Source organism: Plecotus auritus (genome assembly GCF_963455305.1).
Source record: "Plecotus auritus genome assembly, chromosome: 11".
Classification (NCBI taxonomy): Eukaryota; Metazoa; Chordata; class Mammalia; order Chiroptera; family Vespertilionidae; genus Plecotus; species Plecotus auritus.
Window position 1 is genome coordinate 48,892,459 of NC_137777.1, and position 13,317 is coordinate 48,905,775.

A 13,317-nucleotide genomic window follows, 5' to 3' on the forward strand; every position below is an offset into this window, starting at 1 on the left:
CATGTTCCAGGTTGTGGGCTCGAGACCTGGTGGGGGGCTTGCAGGAGGCAGCGATCAGTGTTTCCCTTTCACATTGAGGTTTCTCTCTCTCCCTCTCCCTTCCTCTCTCTCTAAAAATCAGTTAAAAAAAATAATATATATGCATAGCCCATGGACACAGACAACAATGTGGTGAAGGTGGGGGTAAGGTGGGGGGGGACAGGGGCTAGGTGGAGGGGACAAAAGGGAGAAATTGGGGGACATTTGTAATAGTGTCAACAATAAAAAATAATCTTGTTCATATTTTGATAAGAAGTGTGTTAAACATATATACCAATTTGGGGAGAATTAGTTTCTTTCGTATGTCGAGTCTTCCAATTCATGAAGCAGGTCAGGTATGCCTGTTCCTTTATTTAAACCTTTTATTTCTTTCATAAGAGTTTATAGGTTTCAGTATACAGTACATACTTTGTAAGTAGTTTCTTATTTATATTGTTGTTGTCTCTGGTCATTGTTAGTATAAAGAAATGCAATTAATTTTTGTATGTTGACCTTGTAATCTGTGAACTTGTTGAATTTGCTTACTTCTAAGAGTTTTTTTGTGGACTCCTTGAAATTTTCAATTGTAATCTGAAAATTTAGGTAAGAATTCATACATTCCTCTGGTTACCAGGATAACATCTCTAAAGGGGTTTCAGGGGTCCTCAAACTTTTTAAACAGGGGGCCAGTTCACTGTCCCTCAGACTGTTGGAGGGCCGGACTATAGTTTAAGAAAAAAACTATGAACAAATTCCTATGCGCACTGCGGGCCTGGGGCGAGTTGGCTGCTAAGCAGGACAGGCAGCGGCACCCGGCGGGCCGGATAAATGTCCTCGGCGGGCCGCATGTGGCCCGCGGGCCGTGGTTTGAGGACGCCTGGTAGTCCCCAGTGTCCTTGTGCTGAAGAAAGCGCAAGCGCCTCTCAGAGAGAACAGCCTCTCCCAGCTCCTCCTCCTGCCTCCTTTGGGTAAGATCTGAGCTCTGGAGCTAGGCAGTCAGAAAGAGTGCCTTTGAAAAGGACAACCCCTCAGCTTCTTAGCTTGTACCCTCTATGACGCCAGCCACGGTGCATCGCACAGAGGCAGAGGCCTTAGGCTAGACTCGCAACGCTTCGTCTTGGGGTCTTTCCTTCCCAGTCACCTGTCCCTCAGAATTACACAGCGCATCCGAATTCATCAGAGTAAATGGTTCGCAATCTCGCTGGGGCTTTTTCGCAAGCTCAGAATCACATCTGGAGCTTTTCAGAAATGCACTTCCCAGGAAGGGAACATGTTTGTGAATCAGACTCTCCTTAGGGCAGGGCCTGGGGAACCTTGTTTTTCTAAAGTTCCACCCAGTGATTCCGATGAGCCGAGAGGTTTGGAGCCACAAGCCGCACTTTATTCTTTTGTCTTTCACATCAAGCTACCGACAAAGCCTGCAAACAGCAAGGCAGACTCCAGGCCAGTGTTCTGTTCAATGTGTGCCTTGGCCCATGGCTCGGAATACACAGCCTTTAGGAGGCTGATGACCATATCCCAGAGAGTTCTTATCTGTGGAGGGAAACGGAGGTGTTTTATAGACAAGCAACAGATGTAAGCATGCAGCTAGGTTCAAAGCCCAGAACTTTGTCCAGTAACATAAACACGCAGCTCTGAAAACCCTGGTAAGCTTCCTGGGCAGGCTGGGTTACATCTGAAGTGACGGAGTCCCCTTACCTGTCCAACATCGAGTCTTGGTCAGTGTAGAAAACAGGGTCACCAGTCCAGCCACTCTGATGAGAACCTGAGGAGAAGAGAAGGTGTGAAACACGGGTAAGAACAGCCCTCGCACAACTGGCAACATGAATTCTGAGTTACGGTTTCCATAGCTACCTCAGAGTCAAGAAATGTGGGGGCTTGTAGATCACTTTTTTATCTGCATCCCCCACCCCCCACCTCCACCCCCCTTTGAAAGATCGAATAGGAAGTTTGATTTAAAAAGATCAATTTGAATTTCTCAGTCAGGGATGAGAATGAAAACTTTCTCTCTCTCTCTCTCTCTCTCTCTCTCTCTCTCTCTCTCTCTCTCTCTTTCTTCCGTTCTTTCTTTTCTTTCAGGGCTCTGTGGAAGAGTCCCCAGAGCACAGATCCTTATCCAAGCAAGAAAAAGCGGGGTGTGTGCCGCGGCCGCCCTGGCTGGTCCTGAGCGAGGCCTGTGGGCTTGGGCCAGGAGCAGGAATTCCCCACACAGACAGGGAGTCTGCTGCCCGAGACAGGAGCCGCAGCTCCACAGAAAGCCACTCTGTTCCCGGCCACCAAATAGCGCTCACACAGCGCGCACACAGCCACGGAAAATGAAGTATTTGAAAGGAATGTTTTTTTTCCCTAGAATACACAGTGCTCTTATTTCCTTAGGGGTGCAGTAAAAATTAGCCATGAATAAATTGCCAAATGCAGCTAAGAGTCAGCAAGGATATTTATCTCCGTAGGCTGGGGTTGCTGGGACAAACTCTGAATACTTCAATAAATCATAATGAAAGATTAAAATAAGAAAGCGTTTGCTAAACACGTCTGCAAGGAGACTGCCATTTCCCCCTCTTCCAACGGCTGCTCAGAGACTGCACTAGGCTGTTGGAATCCAACACAAAATGTGTATTTGTCTGAGGTGGGAGGCAATAAACAAATACATAGACAAACAATCCAGTTCATGCTTGGACCTTCAGTTCACATGGGTTTTTGAAGTAAAAGAAAATTCGGTTGATATATTTAAGTGCATTTGTTATATTGGGTAAAATAAATGATAAAGTGTATAGCTGCAGGACATGTGAATTCTTTTTTTTGTTTTGTTTTGTTAATCCTCACCCGAGGATATTTTTTCCATTGATTTTTAGAAAGAGTGGAAGGGAGAGGGAGAGACAGAGAGAAACATCAATGTGAGAGAGACACATTGATTGGTTGCCTCCTGCATGCACCCCAACCAGGGCCAGGAACCTGCAACCTAGGTATGTGCCCTTGATCGGAATCGAACCTGGGACCCTTTAGTCTGTGGGGCGATGCTCTAGCCACTGAGCCAAACCAGCTAGGGTATGAATCCTTAACAAAAAGTTCTGTTAAAATGTGTCATTTGTTTCCTATTTTGTGCAAATATAAGAATCAATTTCCTTCAAAATTGTAAATAAATTGATCTTTTTAAAAATTATGACGTATCTTTGTGAGTACTGTTGGGCAACTCTAGACTATAAGAGCGTACAGTTATCAGAGTGGACAAGGAGATACATTCCTGGTGCTCAGTTCCCCTTGTGCAAATAAGAATTCTTTATTCGTTTATAGCAGGAGGAGAACAAAGCAAGAATAAGAGGCCCTTTCTAGCTTAGAAGTGTCCCTCCCTGAAGTTGGACCTAACCTTCCTTGAACACCCAGCATAACATCCACTTCTGTTAGTGAGCACCTCTTGGTGCAGCCCCAGGCCTGGCTGCCTCCTCTGAATCCAGGAGCAGTCAAACAGGCTAATGCAAGTGCTCTTCTTTCTGTTCACATGGCCTATTCCACTCTCTCAAGCTTACCAACAGCAATGATCATGCCTTCGGCTTCTATTATGGGCTGAACTGAGTCCCCTAAAAATTCATATGTTGACCTTCCCGGTACCTCAGAAGATGGCTATATTTGGAGATAGGGTCCCTAAAGAGGTCATTAAGGTAAAATGAGGTCATTGGGATGGGCCTTAACACAATATAAATGTGCTCTTATGAGAAGGGATTAGGGTACAGACACTCACATATAAGAGGAAAGACCATGTGAAGACACAGGTAAGATTGCCATCTGCAAGTCAAGGAAAGAGGCTCAGGAGAAACCAACACTGCCAATACCTTTATTTCAGACTTCCAGCCTCTAGAGCAGTGGTTCTCAACCTTCCTAATGCCACGACCCTTTAATACAGTTCCTCATGTTGTGGTGACCCCCAACCGTAACATTATTTTCGTTGCTACTTCATAACTGTAATTTTGCTACTGTTAATGAATCGTAGTGCAAATATCTGTGTTTTCCGATGGTCTTAGGCTCTACAGCAGCGGTTCTCAACCTGTAGGTCACGAGAACCACTAGCTGGGATTCTAGCAGGGAACCGGCAGTCGGACATCCTGGAGAGGCTCCCGCCACCGCCACTGTGCTCACCAGCCATGAGCCCGGCTTCTGGCTGAGCAGTGCTCCCCCTGGGGAGCGCACAACCAGCAAGGGGCAGCTCCTGCGTTGAGCGTCTGTCCCCTGGTGGTCAGTGTGTGTCATAGCGACCGGTCATTCTGCCGTTCAGTCAATTTGCATATTAGCCTTTTATTATATAGGATAGAATAAGATATAAATTATATATAATACACAAGAATTATATAAACTAATGCATTAATATATTATATAGTATAACTAATGTATAAGATGTAATTATTATAATTGTATTACATACTAATATATTATTATTATGTATATAACACATTGTATTATATAAATACATAGAATAATACAATTTTCTATATTATATAACTATTTAATATATTAAATATTATATACACAGAATAAGGATGTGTGTAAAAAGAGTTGCTGTTTTATGAAAACCACAAAAATTTAGTGAGTTCTAAAACTTGCCATAAGTAAGATTATTGTAAAATATTTAAAATAAAAACCATAAAAATGTAGAAGCCTCCCACTGAACTTCTGCTTTCAGTAATATGTAATAGGCATGTTCTCCTAAGTACAAATAAAAGCAATAGACTGTATATATAACACAAACATAAGAAGACTCTTAAAGGTAGAAAGAAGAAGACAGAAAGCTAGAGAACTCCGGGTACACAGAAAAATGGTGATGAATTCCTTGGGTTCTCTTCTAGCCTTGTATGTCCCAGACACATAGCTGCAGCCCAGATGTATTAACAGATACAGACCACAGAAGCCCTGAGAAAAGCCTACTATCTCTAGCCAAAGGACCAGGAAATAGGGAGCCTACCAATACAAAAACCAACCAACCAACCAGCAATAGAAAGAAACCTTTTATAAAACAGCTGCTCTACTCCAGCCAAAAACAAGAGCAGAACTGTAGCCCCAATCTCTTCCCATTAGCAAAGGCTAAGTGAGGATCATACTCCCTATTCTCTCTAAGCTGTAATGAGATACCTAACTGCCCTGCCAGGGTATGTCACTGCAGGCTGAGTAATGGGCTGAGAATTGCATCACCAATGAGGATATGAAGACTCTACCCCACAGTGTCAGAGGGTAGACAGTGATCCTAATCCAGTAGTAAAGAGAAGCCCCTTTGATTCCCCATTGAAGGCCCAATGGAGAGCCAGGACTTTCACCTACCCTGATGAGTGTCAGTGTAAGCCACATGGTGACCTTAACAGGGCAGTCCTCACCATCTTGAACAGGGTGGTATCAGTGGGGGCCTAGTGGGAGGTCAGAACTCTGACTCTCAACCAACAGGGAGCAAGGAGCCCATCTTCCCATGGACGTCTATGACTCCAAATGGGGGACCTAGACTTCTACCCTCGCCTGGCTGGATTGAGGCAAGGGCCCCTTCCTTCTGCTGGAATTAAGGCAGAGGAAGGCAGCTAAATTAGAAGATTTCTTTTAAATGCAGGTTCTTATAACATAATACCCAAAATGCCCAAATTTCAGTGGACTATTACTCATCATACCAAGAATCAAGAAAATCTTAACCTGAATTAAATAAAAAGACAATCAACAGACATGCAATACCAAGATGTCACAATTATCTGAAAAAGATTTTAAAGCAGCCATCACAAACATGCTTCAGTGAGCAATTACAAACTTAAAACTGTGATCCATGAGGGTGGGAAAAAAAGACACCTATTAAGAAAAGGTCATGCCGTAAGTGGTTTGGCTCAGTGAATAGAGTGTCCCTGCGGACTGAAGGGTCCCAGGTTTGATTCTGATCAATGGCATATGCCTGGGTTGCCAGCTCAATCCCCAGTGTGGGGCATGCAGGAGGCAGCCAATCAATGATTCTCTCTCATCATTGATGTTTCTATATCTCTCTCCCTCTCCCTTCCTTCCTGAAATTAATACAAATATATAAGAAAAGAAAAAAAGAAGAAAAAAATAATAAATGTCACAACTTTAAAAAAAAAAAAAAAAGAAGGAAAAGAAAAGCTCATGGTGGCTAACTGGGATCAAATTTTAAAAAACAGACCCTAGCAGCTATTTCTGCACAGGTGGCTCTCACACAAACTGCACTTCATGGAGAAGCCAGTGCTGAACTGCCTGCCTATACTGTGTTTCTGCCATCTAAGCCAGCCCTTATAAAGGTTTCCTGAAATCCTATTTCAGCTAATAGGATTGAGGCTTTCCCTATCTAATCAGAGCTGAGAAGTTCTGACCAATAGAGTGGCTCTCTTCTGACCATCAGGAGAGTGCTTTTTGGACCAAACTGTGGGGATTTGAAACCCTCATTTGAATGAGGACAGAGCAATTGGAGATGAGGGGTAGGGACTACTGTCCATATAAGCCAACTTCCCTCTGAATGAGGAGTGCACAGATATTTACCCAGAGCAGAATGAAGCAGTCCAGCCCTGAGTGGAGCAAATTAATGCAGACCATCATGGAGTGTGGAATGGAGCATGCCAGCCCAGCAGAAAGCTGTCTAGCTGGAAAGGGGCTTGGCCCCAGAGTTGCCAGCTCCCAGAGTGGTTCTACAGCCATTCCTTTTCCACAGCCATCCTGTATGGCAACTGAGCTGTTCCACAGCCATGCTCTCTCTGCTGTGCCACAACTGAGCTGTTTTGCACTGAATAGTTTCCTTCTTCATCACACCCCAAACGGCTGATGCTTGTTGGTGTTGAGTTAGCACCAATGATTATCAGTTGACAAAACAAATCCTATATAATGAAGAGGTAGTATGCAAAATGACCATCACTCCAACACACAAGATGGCTGCCCCCATGTGGTCAAAGATAGCCACCCCCATGTGAACACAAGATGGCTGTCACAAGATGGCCAGCAGGGGAGGGCAGTTGTGGGCAATCAGGCCAGCAGGGGAGGGCAGTTGGAAGGGACCAGGCCAGCAGGGGAGGGCAGTTAGGGGTGACTGGGCCAGCAGAGGAGGGCAGTTGGGGGCAATCAGGCCTGCAGAGGAGGGCAGTTGGGGGGGACCCAGGTCTGAAAGGAAGGGCAGTTGGGGGCAACCAGGCTGGCAGGGGAGGGCAGTTAGGGGCAACCAGGCTTGCAGAGGAGGGCAGTTAGGGGCAATTGGGCCAGCAGGGGAGCAGTTAGGCATCGAACAGGCTGGCAGGGGAGTGGTTAGGAGGTGATCAGGCTGGCAGGCAGAATCGGTTAGGGGCAATCAGGCAAGCAGGCAGGCAAGCGAGCGGCTGGGAGCCGGCAGTTCTGGATTGTGAGAGGGATGTCTCAGATTGGAGAGGGTGCAGGCTGGGCTGAGGGACACACACCCCCCCCGTGCATGAATTTTGTGCACCGGGCCTCTAGTTAAAGAAGATAAAATATTATCAAATAGAATATATAAAGTAAAACAAAAATATTTTAGAACAGAAAAACACAATAACTGAAATTTTAAAGAAACTTCAATAGATGGACTCAACAACAACATGAAGAAGACAGAGGACAAATCGGTGAACTAGATAATAGAAAAACAGAAATTACCTAATCTTAATAGTCCAAAGAAAAAGATAGAAAAAAGAAAGCAAACAAACAAATTGAATAAGTTTCAGACTACTCAACAAACAAACAAACAAAAACATCTAGCATTTGTGGTGTGAATCCCTGAATGGAGGGAGAATTAGACTGAGTTTGACAAACTAGTCAATGAAATAATGGCTGAAAAATCACCAGATTTAGCAAAAGACATAATCCTAAAGATGCAAAGAGCTAGACAAATTCCAAACAGGATAAACCCAAAGAAATCATACCAAAAGATTTATAGTCCCACTAATAAAATGGAAGGACAAAGAAAAAATATCTTGAAAATAGCAATTGAAAAAGGATACCTCTTCTCAAGGGAAAGTCAATTTTAATGAGAGTGAAATTATCTTCAGAAATTAGTGTCCACAATGTTTTTAAGTGGTGAAAGAAAAAAACTAGCAAACCAGAATCCTTATTTATGAAATACTCTTCAATGAAGAGAACTCAATACATCTCAGATGAAAACAACAACAGCAAGAATTTGCAGCCAGAAGAGCAAACCAAAATAATGACTAAATGAAAACAGAAAGGAAATGATAAAAGCAGGAAACTTGGAACATCAGGAAATAAGAACAAACAATGGAAGAGGTAAAAATACATAGTTAGATAATATATTTTTCTTCTCCTATTGAGTTTTCCAAATTACACTTGATGGTTAAAATAAAAATGATAACACCTTCTAATGTAACTCCAAAAGTTTATAGAGGAAGTATTTAAGACAATTGTATTTTGAACAAAGTCAAAATTAGAATATAAAAGAAGGTAGTTTCTAACCTTTAGTCAAATCAGAATATATTGACAGCCATAGACTGTGATTTTAAAAGGTTAAAAAGCACAGAGATAAATAAAAATGAAATTCAAAAATTTCAAGTAACCCATAGAAAGCCATGAAAAAAGACAGAGAAATGAAAAACAGGGATTAAATAGAAAAGGAAAATAAAATGGTACACTTAAGCCTTAACAATTCAAAATTATGTTATATTAAATGGTCTCTAAATAGATTACTTAAAAGACAAATATTGGCAAAGTTGATTGACTATCATGACACAACTATATATTGCCTATAACAAACTCATTTCAAACGTGATGACATAGTAAAACCAAAATGATGTGTCTCTGGTCTGAGTTCGTTATCTCAAAAAATCAATGAATGAATTTGCGGGCAAAAATGGTTAGTAGAAGCAAACTTTATTGAGAGAAGCCAGTCCTGGGAAAAGGTGCAGCTGGGATTCCAAAAGTAGGTCAGTGTCGAGAGCTTCTCTTCCATGTTGTAGCCAGGTGTAGTTCAGTATCCAAGCTAATTAAAGTCTATTAGTGCACGTGTGGGGCCCCACATGGCCATAAGCCTTGTGGGCGCAGGATCTGCCACAGGAACTTAGGAGAGAGGGGTTGGGGGGTGAATGTGTGCATGCTTCTTTGTCTAGGGGTAGATACATGCTTGCTAGCTTCTGATTGGTTCTTTCAAAGAATTCTTCCTTAGCCACATTCTTGGGATTGGTTATATGTCTCGCTGCCTTGTGATTGGTTATCTGCAAGTTGCCTGTCTTAACAACATCCATACATTTTGAAGTTTATGTTTCGTGCACACCCTTCTTTCTCCACTCAGCTGGGTTGCCTTAGCAATTCTGCTTAGCTGGGTCTAGTCTTCCCTGCCCAACTGAGTCTAGTTATAGGTTATTTTGTTTGTCTTTGTGGTGCAGTCTGCAAGCTGTATTCTGCCTACGTCTGCACTGCTCCACTTCCCAGCCCCGGTGATCCCATCCCTCTCTAGCTAGCCCTCTTCTTCTATCTCCTCAATAGGTAAGTCGAAAGAAAAAAATAGGAAAAAGGTATATCGTTAAAACATTAATCAAAAGAGGAAGCAAAGCTATATTAATATGTGATAAAGTAGACTTCAGTTACGGAGAGTAGTAACAGTGCATAACAATTAAAGGGTCAAGCCACTGAGAAGACATAATCCCAAGTGTATATGTACCAAACAACAGGGCTGCATAATATGTAAAGTAAAACCTGGTATAACTGAAAAGAGAAATAGCAAACCCACATTACATTTGGAGACTTTATCCCTCGCTCTGCACTTCACAGAACAATTGGACAGAACACCACCAAAAGAATATAGAAGAACCCAGCAACACTATTAATAAACAAGATCTAGTTGACATATTATGAGAGACCATATTCTGGGTCACAAAAGAAAACCAACACATTTAAAAGAATTGAAATAATACTGACTGTTTTTGCTGCCCTCGATGGAATCAAACTAGAATTCAAAAACAGAAATATATCTCCAAACAGTTGGAAACTAATGCACTTTTAAATATTCCATTGGCCAAAGAGGAAGTCTCAAGATAATAAAACAATATACATTGAACCTAATAAAAATGAAAATACAACTTATAAAAATTTGTGGGACCTGCCTAAAGTGCTCGGAGGGAAACTTATAGCACTTAATGCTTATATCAGAAAAGAGAGAAGTATTCAGTCAAAGAGCTCAGTATTCACCTTGAGAAACTGGGAAAGTAAAGACAAAGGAACCCAAGGAGGAAAATAATGTAAAAGAGTAGAAATCATTGAGATTAAAAGCGCAAAAGCAATAGAGAAAAATAAGTGAAACAAAAAGTTTTTTCTTTGAAAATATCAAGAAAACTGTCAAACTTCTATTAAGACTTAAAAGAAGAAAAAGAGAAAGGATACAAATTACCAATATCAGGAATGAAACAGGGATATTACTATAGATCCTGCAGATATTGAAATGATATTAAGGGAATAAAACAGACAAGTATACACACACAAATTTGACAACTTAGTTGAAATTGAACAAGTCACTGAATAGCATAAACTACCACAACTTACCCATTATAAAATATGTATATTGAATAGCCTTTTAACTTTTAAAGGAAATCCAATTTGTAACTAACGCATCTGAAAAAGATCATCTCTAGGCACAGATTGTTTCCATGGAGAATGCTACCAAACCTCTAAAGAACAATTAACACTAATTATATAAAAATCTATTCTAGAAAATAGAAGCTCCAAGTTACCCCCAGGCAGAAGGAACACTGAAGTTTGAACGAATGCCAGGAGCCATGGAGACACAGTTCTTTCTGAGTCTCACAGCCTCGGAAGCACTATGCTAGCTAGGCCTTTTGAATAGCTGAAACTCATCTCAGTTAAAAAAGAAGACAGACACAGAGAAATCAAAGTAATATAGAATCTGATAAGCATTTCAAAGAATATAAATAGTACTAATGAGGACACAGCAGGTAGGGATAAGTTCTGGAATAAGAAATATTTTGGATTATAATAAATTTTAAACAACTTTAGTGTCAGTTCTTTTGAGTAATTTCACATCTAGTAATTTGGACTGTTAAAACGTTGGAAGATATTAATGAATAACCAGTCCTATATTGTAATTAACATCAATTTACATATGTTATATACTGAAGAACTAGAGATATAATCTTTAATACACTCTATGTAAGCCTCAAGCCCTACTTGTATTATTAATTTTAAGCAAGTGATTCTTCATATATATTACAAATTTAAATTGTAGCCAAGCTAAGATAGTTGGTATGGTGGAATCTGATTTAAGGTTTTGCTATAAACACAAATGATTTTTTATCTGTTTTAAAAAAAAAGATGCTTTCTTGCTACCAAATGAGGTCAATTCTAATGCATAATATAATATGATGAAGTATACAAAGTATTTAAATAAGCTCATATACACTCATGTGCATAAAGATAAGTTTACTTATCAGGTACCTAGATTCTCCTCTTCACTTTTAACTTCTCTTTGCAGAAAGAAGTCTGCTTTCTAGCCCGTATAATAACATAACTAAATCCGCCCCTGAGACAAGAAGTCAGAGCAGTCTTCAAAGCAATCTGAGCAGGACCTGGCCCTTAAACCACAGCACAGCCATGTCTGCTGAAAACACTCAGCAGTGGGGCCTGTGAAAACAGAACACTCTCTTTCCCCAAAAAGCACTGTCTACATCCATCTTCCAGGAGAAATGGCTTTCCAGGGACTGCAGGCTGATAAGACATGGCAAGTGATAAATGAAGCACGAGTGTCAGAGGATAAAGGGCCCCCTGAGGTTGGGAAGCCAGTTACATTTTGACAAGAGTTATGCAGGCAAATGCATACCTGCCAAACACATCTCACACATCGCGCGCACGCACACACACACACACACACATACACACATTCACACACATATTCACACAAGCATGCATGTACACATGCACACACAGGTGGCACAGAAACAATCAACAGGCCATTTGGAAAGGAAACTGAAGCCTCTTGAAAGTGGAACTCTGCCTTTTGCTTACAACACTGGACACTTTATTTAGCCTCTTTGAGCCTCAGTTTCCTCAAATATAAAAGAGAGAAAATAACATTGCCTGATTCATAGGGATCACACCAGATTAGATGTTTTAGTACAAGTAAATTTTAAGAGCAGTGTCTAGCACATGGTAACTTCAGTTTATTCTTATAAAACTAGATGTGGATTTTTCATTGCCACCTTTCCGGCATCTACCCTCCACCTCCAAATTGTACCTGTTTAAACAAGCACCTCTGATTATAAATGCTGGTAAATTCCAATTAGGAAAGCTCAAAAGCTGTTCTTAGGACAAATCTTTATCCTTAACCAACTTGTTCAGTTACCTCAGCTGTGTTTTCAGATGCTTGCTCAACACTAGCAATTCCAACTTAAGGGAACAAAGAGGGGAAAACCCTCCCTTCCTACTGATCTCTTTGTCCCCTCTACCCCTGGGCAGAAATATCTGGGCACCAGCAGGAATGAGGAAACCCTGTCCTGGCAGTTCCGGAGACCAGCAGGCTATCTGCCTCCTGCAGGCTCTGGGATGGCGGCCCGCCTCTCTCCCAGCCTGCAGGAGCAATGCATCTTAGGCATGAGGTGAATGGCTAACAGCTCCAAGTCTCCTCTTGGAAAAGCATCAGCTATTTTTGAAACAAAGTACTTCCTCAAGACCAAGAAAGTCCATATTAGTAAAAAAAAAAAAAAAAAAAAAAAAAAACAATGGGGAAGTGCCTCTCTGGCTCTTCCTCTGGAACCTCTGCTAGTTATTTTTGTAGTTCCTTTCTCTGCTAGCAAACTGTGAAAAGTGAGGAAGTGGACATTATTCCCAGGGTGATGCCTCTGACTTCACAACTTCTGGTAGCACTGAGCCATGCCGGATCTCAGCGGCCACAGCAGATCATGGTGGAAGGATCAGGCTCTAGGTTTTGATGGGCGTAGGTAGGGATCCCAGCTCCGCCACATGTGCCATCTAGGAAAGTAACGTATCCTCTCCGGGAATTGGTGTCCACACCATGCTCTGCTGCTCTGAATTAAGTGACATTAGGAATAAAAGGTTTTGCCTAGTGCCAGTAAGCCCGAAATAGATATATTTAGTAGTAGTGGTATTATAGTGGTACTAATAGCCAGATTATTTCCTGTTACATAATATTCACAATATTCATTTAGGCAATCTATTTCCAATGATTTTTTAGAGAAATCCTAATACAGCTGGCCAAAATCTGAAGTGTGTTATCTTGACAAAGTCACAAGAACCAGAATTCACATGTGATCAAGCCCCAGGTACTTCAACCTTGCCTTCTTCACTTCCCCTTGCCGT